The 14,474-nt window shown below is 38.2% G+C and overlaps 1 protein-coding gene across 5 annotated transcripts in view; it reads left to right on the top strand.

Annotated features, from left to right (window-relative positions):
- rnf220a (ring finger protein 220a) overlaps window positions 1-14,474 on the top strand; it is a 386,135-nt gene that overhangs the window by 337,142 nt on the left and 34,519 nt on the right. The gene's annotated exons all lie outside the window — the stretch shown is intronic.

The raw sequence follows: 14,474 nt of genomic DNA, 5'->3' as shown, positions 1-14,474 counted from the left end.
GATCCGATTTCATCTACCATTTTCCATCCCCTCCCTACCACCAAAATATTCTCTGCACCTTAACTTGAGTATGGAGGGTCAGTCAGATAGGAGCAGGCAAGTGCACGTGTGCAGAGATGACAGGCTACGTACAATACGATCCAGTGTACTGTTGGTTTGGGGGAGGAGGAACCTGGATAGGCCAAATGATAGCACAGCAGAATTGGGACCAGTGTCTTTTCAGGAAGTTTCTATGGTGTGGTGGGGGAAGTTTAAACTAATTTGGCAGAGGCTTGGGTACAGGACGGTGGCATTGAAAGAGAGCAAAAAGGTGCAGAAAGAAAGAGATAAATAGCACCAGAACAACTTTTTTAGAGAGGACTAGACAGTTTTACGATGCAAGTATGTAAGTACAAGAAGCACATTAAACAAGATTGGTAGGCTGCAGGTGCAATTAACCAAGTAGGGTTGCAATGTTGTTGCACTACCAGATGTGGCTAGAAATAGGGTAGGAAAGGGAAAGGTATGGAAAGGAAGAAAAGGGGTGGAGTGGCAGTATTGATAGAGGGAAATATTGCAGTGTTGGAGAGGATGTTGCCAGGATTAGAGGGCCTGAGTTATAGGGAGAGGTTGGCCAGGCTAGGTTTTTATTCCTTAGAATGTAGGAGAATGAGGGGCAACCTTATAGAAATGTTTAAAATTATGAGAGGCATAGATAAGATGGACGGTAACAGTCTTTTCCCCAGGGTAGGGGAGTCCAAAACTAGGGGGCATAGATTTAGGGTGAGAGGGGAAAGATTTAAAAAGGACCTGAGGGGCAACTTTTTCACGCAGAGGGTGGTGAATATATGGAATGAGCTGTCAAAGGAAGTGGCTGAGGCACTTACAATAGTATCAATTAAGAAGCACTTGGGTAGGTACATGCAGGGGCGGGGCTTAGAGGGATATGGGCTGAATGCAGGAAATTGGGACTAGCTGTGTGGGCACTGTAGTCAGCATGGACTCGTTGGGCTGAAGGGCTTGTATCCGTGTTGTATTGGTCTGTGACTCTCTGACTCTATGAGAGGATTTCATGCAATCATCGAAGACAGAATTTGTTTAGTATCAAGGGAAAATTGAACTGTGATTATACTACTGAAATTTTCATATTGGATATTAGGCAGCAAACTTGCAGGTAGATTGAAGAGACATGCAAAAGCCTTAAAGCGCTGATAATGGGGGAATTCAAGTTTTCGAGTTTTGATTGAGATAGCAATAGCATAAGGGGGGAGGAGTTTCTGAAGTGCGTTCAGGCAAACGTTTTTGATCAATTCTTTTCTGGGCTGACAAGCAAGGCGGAATTGTTGGTCTTGGTCCTCGGAAACAAGCAAAGACAAGTGGAGCAAACATCAGTTAAGAGAAGATCTGGGAAACAGCAACCATGTTATCATTAGATTTAGAATAGACAAAAAAAAGAATACATCTCACCCGAAGATGATAAAAAATAGTCAGTTCGAGAAGGGCCAATTCCAATGGGATGAGAACAGTTCTGGCGAGGGTAAACTGGAATCAATTCTTGATAGGTAAAACTGTAAATGAACAATGGTCGGCCTGCAAGATCAAGGTGTTGCAGCTATGTACCAGGTCCACAAAGGAGACGAGTAATCATCTGATTGAGTTAAGCTTTTCCCTACTAAGAGGTGTTGATGTTTATAGACTGTAATGAACCTCCTAATTTAAATGTTACAGAATTTTATGTATTTTTGCTGAACTAATTTGGAATCCTCGAAATCAATGGAGTGATTTTTTTTCATTTTTTTTCAATGAGGTTTTAGAACATTCTTGAATCTTTTTCTTTGTCCGTCTGGTAATCTGTTTTGGGAGGCTGATGTCAGGCAAGCAAACAACATGACCTGTCCTTTAGAGCAGATTGAGTATAATTAGGGCCTCCATGCTGGGGATGTTGGCATGGCAGAAGACACTGATATTGGTTTGCTTTCTTTTTAGTGGATTTGGAGGATTTTGCAGAGCTTTGTTTATATCTGTCCTGTTCCTCGAGGTATCTTCTCTAGGTAATTCGTATCTCAGAAGCATGGAGGCAGCAGGGATTACTGCTGCCTCGTGGACCATAGCTTGATGTTGGATTTGAGTTTTTGATCTTCAAACCCTGTTTCTTCAGTCAGCCAAATGGTGTGCTGACAAAATGAAGGAGATGGTGAATTTCATCATCAATGTGTCTGCCTTCTCTGAGATGTAACCCCTGAGATACAAGAAGTCTGTCGTATTTTCCAGGGTCTTGTTTCAACCTTATTATTGGAGGGTAGTGTGCTAGAGCTGGGGCAGGTTGGTAATTTTTGCAGGTGTTGAATGTGAAGCCTATCCTCTTGTATGCTTCAGTGAATGAATCAATGGTGACTTGGAGCCCGCCCTCAAATGTGTGCAAATGCATGTGTCAACTGCATACTGCATTTGACTGCGACACTGTCCCTAACGTGAGAGTCTTTGACTCCATCTTACACAACTTCCCCCACCCCCACTCCACCAGTTGATGGAGTCAAAGGCACTTGTAGGGCTGAATAAGGCCGTGGGCAGTTCTGAATACCCATGGCATATTCTGCTCTTTCCAGATTTGGATAATGAGGTTCTGAATTTGTGTCTTCCTCACTGCCAGGCTTTAGAACTTCAACAGGGATGCCGTGTGCTCCCAAGGACACTTGCTGGCTGCCCCCAGAACACTCTACGCAAGAGATGCATTTCACTTTGTCTTTCGATGTACACATCACTAATAAAGATATCTTTTTCATTTGGCACTTGCCTTTATGATGGCAGCAAGACTGGACAGAATAGATTACTATAAGGTAGAGTCATATTACAGAGTTCTTAGATGTGTTCTATCTCCATGCACTAACTGCCTCTCTGCCCTTGATAGATTCACCTCCACTCTTGGCTGGCTGTGGGGTAGGGCCTTAGTGGTTAGGCTTTTGATGGTGCTGACGAACCCAGGAGTGTCTTGGCTGTCAGTGAGTTGCTGAATCTCCTACACTTTTTCCACCCATTCTTTAGACCGTGGGTTTTCTATTGGACCTCATCTTATAGTTCATCCTTCAGTTGCCTATAGAGCATTTTCCTTTCCCTTGATCCATAGTGAAGCTTCCAAATCAGGAATCCTTAGCATTTGTAGTTAATTAGCTCAATGTATACAAAAATGATTAAGAGCGTCTCCATACTGCAAATGTTTTGAGAAGTTCTATGTAAGAGAGCTTTAAAGCAGTCTTTTGCTGATCGTACATCAGCTCACCTGTGGTTGGTCATGTCTGGTGTTGCACAGCATGTGAAAAACAGAGCTAAATGGAATTGGCACAATTTAGGACTGAATGTCCAGTAAGTCTTGGTAACTGAGGGAAAGATGTAAAAATAAATTAAAATTTTTGCAATTATTTCATTTCTTTGCCATTTACAAGAGAGGATTGAAATAACTGGAAACATTGTGTATAAGGAAAAGCTTCTTGCCAAAAGACATTGGTCATGTTCTGATTGGCAGCATTTACTATTGCACTTCCAATACTGATCCTGCAAACTTCCGTAAGCAGTGAATATGTTGATAAATGGTCACAGTCAATAGATCAATTATCAGGGAATGCGGTGTAAATAAAGACATTTTTATTTTATTATTGCAATCAGTCATTTCTAAAATGGAATGCTTTTTTTGTCTTTGAAAGTACCTCATTATTATCTTATACAAGTATTACTGAAGGGCATAGTAATTGTATCATACAGTTTTAAAGGATCTCAAAAACATTCCATCACTTAAATGGGTTTCACATGCAAATATTTATGAGTGTTTAATTTTGCTGTGTTTGTTTTATTAGCATTAGAATTGATATTTTGATGCAGCGCCATATTGATGTTGACTGTTGTAACTGGATTATTTATTGACCAACTTCGATAAATTTTAATTCAAACTTGGTTATCTAGTTTGGTGATAGGGAGAGAGTACATTATTTTATTTGGCTACATAGCAAATGAGTGATTCTAAGTTATATTTGATGACTGAACGTGTTGGTGTAATGACTGCTGCATGTGGGAAGTATCTGTTGGAGTAGGAAGTAAAAATGTGGCTGTAGTCAAGTAACCACGAGCGATTGGATGGTGAGTAGAAATAGTCAGATGTCTGACACAGGATACAGAGGTACTTGCAGCCAAAAGGTCAAGAATAGGTACTTGTTTCACATCCGGTTATTAGAGATGGACAGAAAAATTTATAGGGTTTTGATATATCCAGAATGTTCATGGCTACTACTTCATGTTAATTTGTAAGACTTCATTTTATCTTGTAATAAAATGCTATTGATGACTTTCTTTGGTTTTTTGACCGTTTTCCATCAATATTTTCACCTTCATCATACTTCCAGTTGCCATTTGTTTCCCAAAGGGAAATTAGCTTTTAGGTTTATTTTAAGTTAAGGAAATCAAATTTTAAGAATAATTGGGAAAATTCTTTCTGTTAAAGTATTGTGGACTGAACATCCTAATTGTTCTCATATGTTTTCTTCTTTTTCTCATTCTGATAATAGAACATCATCAACTTGGTCTAACTGCTTGTGGGTAATCAGGAATTTAGTGCTATATTTTATATGGTTTTCTATTTACTGATATGCACAATTTTCTGTTAAAAGTGAATGGGCATCTGTAAATGCGCTAAGGTGGCTAAGATTGATTCATTTTCAGTTTCTTTTCTACTGGCTTCAAGGTGGAAGTGCTTCTGTCCCCCATTATTTTCGAATTGAAATTGAGTTTACTGTTTAGGTAAATTACAGGCATAGCCCATTGATTCACATTCTATAGATTCTGCATCTGTGGCCAGTCCATTCTCATTCCAAGACATTCACTTCTTTGCTCTACCCACCGGCCCCTCCTCTTTGTACTCCCTCCACAATCCATCCATAAATCATTTGTCTGTATAATTATATTCACTTAACAGTAATTTGTACAAAAAGGGGAATTGCATTGTGAGATTCATAATGTATGAATGGCCCGTGGCACATTTTGCTGGTGAAATTTTATTTGTGTTCAAGAAAACATAAATTAAATACAGAATATTTTCAGCTTCTGACTTGCTGTGTTTAAAGTCAAATGTTAATAAATGCAACAGTTCAATCTGTACTATGTAGAAAGTGCAATCTATGAAATACATCACTTGTAACAGGAATCTACAGCTGTAAGTTTTTTTTTAAGTTAACTTGAGTAAACACAATGAATTTTAGCCATTTCTGTTCACAGAACAGAAACATTAATCAGAAACATCAAGTGGAATCAACTGTATCATTAATATGAACACCAATCTGTCAGTGTTTGATATGAGTCACCTAAAACAAGAGTATTCTCCACTTCTGAGTAATGCTATCAAGGGAACTTTAAAAGAATATATTAGGATTTTATCTGCATTGACAGCTTTTCCTCTGTACTTTCTCATCTCCCCTTTCCCTCAAACATGCATGCAGGTACACACACACATTTCTAGATGAGTGGGTCTGTTAAATAGTTTGTCAAAGCCTACAAAAGTTTGGACTGACTGATGACTCGGGGCTGGTTTGAACTGCCTAAATTAATATTAGGGTCATACTTTAGAGGCCGTGGCTCTGGGACCAATGGTACCTGACTTGGGGGGGAAAAAAGTGGGTGATGATGTATGCCTAATGTGGCAGCAAGAGACCTTCAGTCGAGATTGATTCATCCTGGGCCAATATAGGCACTCTGCAAACTGGGAGACTACTGCTGGCATGATGTATGATACTAAGTGTTTTAGCAAGTCGAGGCATGAATCATTCAAGATGCTGCGTGTCAGAGTTAAAGCAAACAGTTCCTGGCGCTTGAATTCCTATTGGAGTCAGTTGCATTATGAGGAGTGTATGAAACAGACATGACGTATGAATGTTTATTTAATAATTCTCTAATATTTCCAGTGTGGCTAAGGCTTGTCCAGCGGGGAGTTATAAATCAGGAATAGGAGGCCATTAATCAGGGGGAATAAAATGGAGCGACACGCTTGCAGCTGCTACGAATGCAGGGGTTTTAATATTCATCTCCCAGCCCTCAATGAGGCTGGCTTATGTACCCCTGGCAAGATAAATGGGACCTACAAGGCCGCCAATCTGATTGTTGCCAAACAATCATGCTTGCTTGAAACAATAGAAGAAATTTCTGTGTAGTTGTGGTAATTGAATCTGTCTCCCAATATATACACACTGATACATGGCCCCTGTAATTTGCAGAATGCCTTTTATAATATGCTCATCTTACTAAATTTAAGGTGAGGGACAATATCTTTTTTATTTTACTTATGTTTCCATATATCAATTGTAACTTTTATAAATGGCAGAAACTCAAGGCAACGAAGTATCAATTGATTGCTGCAGCAATTTTAAAATCTCATGTTTCTAAAATGTTTGCTGCAATACTTCAATTACTTTTTTATTGAACATCAGAACTGAAAATAATACCAAGCATTTTGCATGAGGGGAGAAAAATGAAACCTAAATTATGCAATTCACGTGAAGAAATCAGAGTTGAATAGAGTAGTGAATTTTTAAGTGTTAAAAGTTAAGATTTCTATTAATTGAGCTATAGTTGTAAGTTATTGGTTTTAAATATGCTTGCTTTCAAGATTATTGAAAATCCACTGAATATTTATCTCCCTTGAAATACATCTAGAATTGACTAAACATTTTATTTTGTTCTATGAATTTCATGATTAATTTCATTTTTTAATAGTTAATGAAACCTAGCAACATTCCATATTTTTTGTGTGAGATTTGTCGGTGATTTGTAGAGCTAGACTTCTAAAACAAACTAATAATTTCAATTAACTTTCCACATTTCGCACCCAATCTGCTTGGATGTCATCTTTCTTGGCTTAGTCTCCTCCAGAATTGTTGTTAGCTGGATTTGTGCTGAGTAGCAAAGTGAAGGCACTCGCTGCTGACCTCAGGGAAGCCTGTCTTCAAAACCCAGCATTCATGGTGGCATCCTCAAGATTAACTTTATTCAGGAGTCAACCACAGGTGATCTTTGATGTCCAGCAATAGTTGTGTCTTCAAGTGGGCTAAATTATAAAATGGGCAAATCATGGTGATGTGATCACACTGTCAGTTATCTAAGAAGGAAAGGTTTCAATTTTTAACTAGCTTTTTTTTTTAACATTTTACAAGTAGTAATATAAAACTTTGGGCATGCACGTTTGTACAAGTTGTAAGTTGATATGTCAAACTTTAGAACATGTTCAAAAAAATAGAATCTTGAAATAATAATGAGGGAATAGATACAACATAATTACTTCTGTGTGTGTGAGTTCTTCAGCAATAATTGTGGCTTAGTATGCTATTACAAAATCAGTTATACTTTGTTCATTATCTTGACTATTTTCAAGGTTTTACGATCAGATCAGTTTAGAAAAGTTGAAGTTCTTGTCAAATTAGTGATTTTAAAAAGACTTCCATCCTCCTGGACTTCTCCCACAAAATGTGTATCACTAGCAGTGGGTTATGGATTTTCACATTTAACTACTGTCTAACTCTGCTGAACATTCCGCAGCTGGTCATTGTGTTTTTGCTGGTGCCCATTGTTCCCAGCTTATATTTGGTGCTTGTTCCTTTTCTCCTTTGGTACTTTGAAGTGATGATAGATTTTGAAAGGAAGCAGACGTGTTATTGGTGGATGAGAGTATCTCCTTGCTTAGTCATTTTGGGGAGAATATTTTAATTGTGGAATAGCCTTTTTCAAACAATAACAATTTGGCTTTCTCTGATCTCTCAGCTCTGCAAGTCCAGGAAAATGAAGCCCATGTCCAAAACATATACTGGGAAAAATACAGCATTCAGTAATGTGATTGAGGATGTCCTAAGTGTGTTAAAAGCACAACATAAATGAAAATTCTTTCTGAGCACATGTATTTTTGTTGTTTTTATATAAGGCAATAAAATATTGTGTGCCTTTGAAGTGATTTTTTAGTTGCACAAAGTTGTATCTTGTGTCCACTGAATCAGGAAATAATTGTAGCAAGACATTGGACAACTGTCGAAAGATTTTGAAGATTATAATTATAGGCATTTCAAAATTGTAATGAATGCATGTTTGCCAAAGTATAAAATGGAAATGGAAGTTAATTAACTGAAGTGAATAAATATAAATCTAATCTAGGTAGTGAATAAATATGAATCTGAATATCCTTTTATACTTATTGAACTGGAATAGGGCATTTCATTTCAGTTATTGATTGAAATGTAGGATAGACAATTAGAAAAGGTTGTTCTGATTTGGCTCTCAGTATGTTTGTGTTTTAATTGCTTAAGCTATAAGCTACACCAAGGGTTAAAGTGGCAGGGGGTGGGGGGGGGGGAGAAGAAAACTAGAATGACAGCTCATGATAAATGAGTACTCTGGAAATACTGGATTCAACTAATTTCAATTTATTAAGTGGATTCTTGTTAAGAAAATTGGTTAATCCCTGTAATTGATATGCCCTCCCAGGTGGAATATGGCATTTATTTCAGTTAATTTCTTAAAATGTAGTTTAGTGGGAAGAAATCAACAGTTTGTGGTACTGACCTGGCTGAGATCTGAGCTAGACAGACAAAAGAAAGCCAGTGGATTTGCATTGCATTGCTGAGCTGTGACTAGTGGTGGAAATATTTGTAAATGTTTGCTTCTGTTCAGCTGAATAGGGTCAGGAATGAAAAATAAGTATATGGGTGGGGCTACAGTTGCCAAGACAACTCTACAGCAGCTTGAGTTTTCATCCATGAGAGGAAGGGAAGAAAAAAATGAGTGCAGAAACTTGGCATCTAATCTTAATGCTATTTTAATACATGTTATTTTATTGTCTCTATCCTGTTAGACTACATGGAATTTTTATACTTTGGATAGAAATTTGTCCTTTTATGAAGTGCTTTCTCTGATCTAAAATAGGTCCAAAGGTGAAACATGAGTTTTATTGATCTATTGTGTAGAACTGTTCCCTTATACCCTCTCTGTCCCTGCCATACTAATGTTTTTTTAGCAGGAAGTGTATTTAGATGACTAAGTAATTCTGACCAATGTATATCCTTTTCCTGTGATTATGACCATTACTTTAGAACTACACTTCAAGTTTAACACAATAGAAGCAGCCATTCAAATATTTCAGGTTTCTGAGAGTGTGTAAACTAATATGATTTAATTAATGGATTGCATAGTGAAGCCATCTGAGATGTTAATTTGGGAATTCCACTGTTTAATTTGAGGAGCAAAGAGCACACGTGTGCACTAATGTTTGACAAATGACCTGTTCTATCTGATAGACCCAGTTGGGTCCATTGAGACTTTCCATCGTGATCATTATTTGCTAATGAAGTTAATGGATTCTGTTAGAGGCTGTATTGTTGCCCAGGCAGACACGATATAAGATAATTAATTCAGCATGAGTTACTAGGGCTAGTGGGAGAATACACCATTGAGCAGGTTTAATTCAGATTTTTTTTAGTACAAGCATAATGACGAATAGTTATAGTCCTTCTGGCTTAGATTATTTTTCCAGCCAACTATTTCAGAAGTTGCATGTTATTTACAAAATGAATCTGTACTGGAAAGATTTGATGCACAGTCATTTAAAGTCACAGAAGTTTATGGGTTACCTTTTAAAATTTAGGAATTAAAGTTTTGACTGTCTATAAATGATCAAGGGTTCCTACCTATGGTCTACAAGTGCAAATGCAATTCTTAAAGGCTGACTGTTGTTTAGATCATTCATTTAAATAATATTCTTCCTGCTTCTCCCACTTTTTTCCATAGAACAATGACCAATTCAAAGAAGGGGGAATAAAATATTTTGTTGTTGTTTGCACTTTTCACTGCCTCTTTGCAGCTAATGAAACACTTTCTGAGGCGTAGCCACTCATGTAATATAAGCATTTGCCCATGACAGACTTCCACAAGTTTGATAATGACCAGGTGATCTCAAACATTGATGAGGATCAAATCTTGCCCAGGACACAAGAAAGAACTCACTTACTCTTGAAAATAGTGCCATGGAATCCTATATATCTAACTGATAGTGCAAACGAAACTGACTTTTGTTTAATGTCTCTTCTGAAAGATGACATCTTCAGCAGTGTAGCAGTCCCTTGATACTGCACTATAGTGTCAACTTATATTTTTGTGCTCCAGTCTCTGGAGTGGTACTTGAATCCACAGTCTTGTGATTCAGGCAACATTATTAGCACACAAGCCTTAGCTGACACTACGCAGGGATATTATCACAAAAAACATTGCTATTTGTCCAGCAACTTGTGCTAAAAACTAGTTCTCGTGAATGTGGTGAATACTTCTTGACTTGCCTTTCAGATGCTTAGGGTTCATTGCCAGCTCTGATTCTCTTTATTCAAAATCTGAAAGTGCACAAGTTCCATCAGCAGCTACTATGCACATACAGAAACTTACTCATCTTGCTGTCTGTGCATTTTAGCCCATATCGTAAAATGTATACACCCTTTTATTAATTAATTTTTGAGGACTTTTTAAAAAAAAAAGAGGTTCGGCTCAAAGCTTGGAGTGTTGGGTTTACAATTGGATTCACTTAACAAGTTTGTTTTATGCCCCCACAATTGAACAAGTAATACTTTCAGTTAAAATGAATCATCACTTGCATATTTAAAGTAACTGACCCTCATAAGCCCAAATGAAACCAAAATTAAATGGTTAATGAGCACAGTCCAGTTAATAAATGTGATTTTAACAAGGTCTGGACCATATGAACCTACAATAACTAAATCAATATTCTCTCTATTGATCGTGCAGTATTCACATATTGCACTGATCTTTGGGTAGTGCAGCAATTTTTTACAACTAAATCAGGACTTGATGTGGCCTACTCATTGATTACAGGCTGCACCACACCTGCTACTTGGCTTCTTCTGGACTCATTTCAAAGAATTACTCCTTCAACCCATTTGTTACCTAAATCAAACACAATGTGTTCTTCAACTGAGAAGGTGGCCTTGTGAGCTTTCTTTAGGCCTGTGACATTGCTGCTGTAATCAACCATTAAGGAGAGCAACAAAGTAATGAAGGTTGGGTTTCCCTGCTTTCAAAATATGTCAGTAATTACCAATACTGATACCCCTTCTGCACTATGTAAAATAAAGATACTCTTTTTTTCATTATAAAGATGGGTTTGCAACTTTATTTGTGCAGCCAAAACTGAAGAAATTCCTTCAAAATGAGGAATTAATAGGAGACTTGTCTTACCACACAGCTGGGACACAGATTTTCTTGAGGATGCTAACTCGTGACATTTCTCCATACAACTCAGGATCTTTTGGACTTACAAGTAAGCATGCATGAATGCAAAAGCTCCAAACTTCCTTACAACCTGGAAACAGGCTGTTCGACCCACTGAGTCCACACCAATCATCAAGCCTTCATTTACACTCATCCCACTTTATCGTCTCTACATTCCCATCAACTCCATCCCTCCTGCGCGCGTGCGCATGCACGCACGCGTACACACACACACACACACACACACACACACACACACACACACACACATTCTACCACACACCAACACACGAAGAGCAATACACAGTGGTCAGTTAACGTACCAACCTGTACATCTTTGGGACAAAGGGAGGAAACCGGAGCAACTGGAAAAAAGTCATGTGGTTACAGGGAGAGCATGCAAACTCCACACAACAGCATAGGAGGTCAGGATTGACCCCGATTTGCTGAAGCTATAGGAAGCTCTGCCAGCTGTGCCATTGTGCTGTCCACTTGCAGCTGGCTGAGTGAGCTCTGATTTTGGACTCTTAGAATCCAGTATTATTGCACCAACTTTATACAATTTCCCAGTAGTTTTTTATTTTTAAATTTTTAAAAAATTTTTAAATTTAAATTTTATTTACAGCGTGGTAACAGGCCCTTCCGGCCCAACGAGTCCGCGCCGCCCATTTTAAACCCAAATTAACCTGCCTGTACATCTTTGCAATGTGGGAGGAAACCGGAGCACCCGGAGGAAACCCACGCAGACACGGGAGAACGTACAAACTCCTTACAGAGAGCGACGGGAATCAAACCCCGATCGCTGGCGCTGTAATAGCGTCGCATTTTAAGTATACTTAATTTTTTATGTAGATTTTGAATATCTTTGAATGTTTGTGAATATCCCAGACATTCAAACTATCCTACAGCCTGGGGCATAGCTTAGCTGGCTGCCAGTGCATATCTAAGCGAACAATGATCAGCGAGGCTTGTCTGTCAGGATGAAACTGGATGTGTTCCGGAGTTCTTGCCTGGGGAATCCCTTCAAGGTAAGTGTTTTAAGCAAGTAGGTGAGTGGGAATTGGCTTACCACACCCAAGAAAATCTTACCACCTCAAGAACTGTTCTTTTCCAGTGTAACTTGTAGCTTTTCTACAGTTTGTAAATGGCCATGTAAATATTTTATTGTGCATGCTTTTTATTCACCCTCATTCATACTCTACAACTAAGTGTGTTAAATTTATTTTTAATACTTTGACTTTTAATTTATGTTTTGACAGAAAAATATGCAGCTGTCCTTCAAAGATTTGTTGAGTTTCTATCACAAACTTCTTAAATTGCAAAATCAATTTGTGACTGCCAACGTGCAAAATTGGCCCAGAACCTCCTGAGTGCAGTGAATAAATCTACCCAGGCTAATTTGTGCAGCACTAAATTTTCAGGAAACTAATGCCTTTTCAATGCTTGACACTAAGACTTGCTTACTTGCACGATAGATGTGGTTTATAGGGCCCTTGTGCAAGTGATAAATGGTTGTTGGTTACACTGTTGCATAAAGTGATCATTTTGGTCTTTTGACGGTTCATGTTGTAATTTGAGGATGTTTATCAAATGTGAAGTATTTCTTGGATGTTTTTAAACCATGAATTAGTAAGTACACTGCAAGAAGATTTGCGTCATGCGCTGCTGTTTATTGTTAAAAAGCTGTCAACGGTTTGATCGAAAGCTTTAGCTTTTTGCCTCTCCCTTCATCTTCCCATTCCCCTCTACTGTATAATTTTATTGCCTCTTATGAATCTCTTCTGGTTTTAGAAAGTGAGGAGGGAGTAGTGGTGAAGTGGGTGAGATGGTGGCAGGGGAAAGAAAAGACCATCTGCTGTGTAGTTCTGTCTTCTTGATTGGTCTGTTGGGAGTGCAACTTATCTATGGATGTCAGTATTTCACCTTTATCATTCACTGCACATTATCTGCCAGTGGGGTTAGTATAGTACCATCATAGCATTTTCTTTTTCTTTGCTTACACAACAGATTGAAGGAATGCATTATTGTGTCAGTGTTTTTAGAAATGTTGTTGATCTGTGACATAGATTCTGAAATGCTGGAACTGGGATCCGGCATAATTCAGTCTGTAATGCAAGGGTTAGGGTTTTGGTGCAGTCTGCCTTTGATCAGTAAATCAAACCCTTCCACAATTACCACCACCTGCCTGTGGCTACCATTGGCTTCACAGCCCAAGTCCTTTTGACTCTCTGTAAACAAGCTGCCAGTAGGTATCACATCAATCAAGCTGGGCATTGCTGGTTCAGCATTGTTTTCTGCCTGGAATACCATGAATATGTTAAGAAAGTCATGTTTTCAAAATCATTTCAACAGTATTCTTTAATTCAAATGGAACTTTTTTCACAACATAACTTGGCACCATTGACAAATCATGAATTGTATCAATAGCTTGATGTATGATGCATTGTTTATTTAAGGCTGCACTGGTGTACTGCATTTGGTAGCCCCTCTTTTGTGAAGTCTGCCTTCTTCGCACGTCACTGCAGCTACTTGGGAACACAGAGGAAAAACAATATTTTGTTGACATTTACTTTTATGAGAATAGGATTTGGCCATTCAGTTCTTCAAGCATGTTCTGTCAATCAGTCAGACTGTGGCTTATCTGTACTTCCGTTCTGCCATTTCTTCCTATACCTTGCTTTAAAACAAAAGCAACCACCCCAGCATTCAAACTTTCAATTAACTTGGGACCCAAAATCTTTTGGAAGAAAGAGTTACATATTTGCACAATCCTTTTCATGTGAAGGCTTCTGGTTGGTTTTAGCTCTGTTTTTAAGATTGTGCTACTGTGTCCCAGATTCACCCTTCTGAGGATATGGTTTTTCTTTTTGGAACCCAGCTAATTGATTTATTGTTAAAAACACCTTTTATTAGTTTAGATGTCATCCTTCTAAACTTGAAGGTTAGAAGCTATGTCAATCAATCAGTGCTTGTGCTTGAGATCTAAGCAGTGTTATCAGTCAGGTGCATCTGCATGGTTCCCTTGTATTGTTCTTAAGTTTCACTATCCAAAACTGAATGTAGCCCTGGGGATTGACAAATACTCCATTGATTTGAATTGCCTGCTCCTTATTTTCATAAATGAGACTCATTGCAGTAAAGATCAGGATTTTATTGGCTTCATTGATTACATTTTGAATTCAGATCTTTTCTTTACCTTTCCA

Source organism: Pristis pectinata, chromosome 3 (assembly GCF_009764475.1).
Source record: "Pristis pectinata isolate sPriPec2 chromosome 3, sPriPec2.1.pri, whole genome shotgun sequence".
Classification (NCBI taxonomy): domain Eukaryota; kingdom Metazoa; phylum Chordata; class Chondrichthyes; order Rhinopristiformes; family Pristidae; genus Pristis; species Pristis pectinata.
Note: the sequence above shows the minus strand (reverse complement) of the source record. Positions and strands in the feature narration are given on the sequence as shown.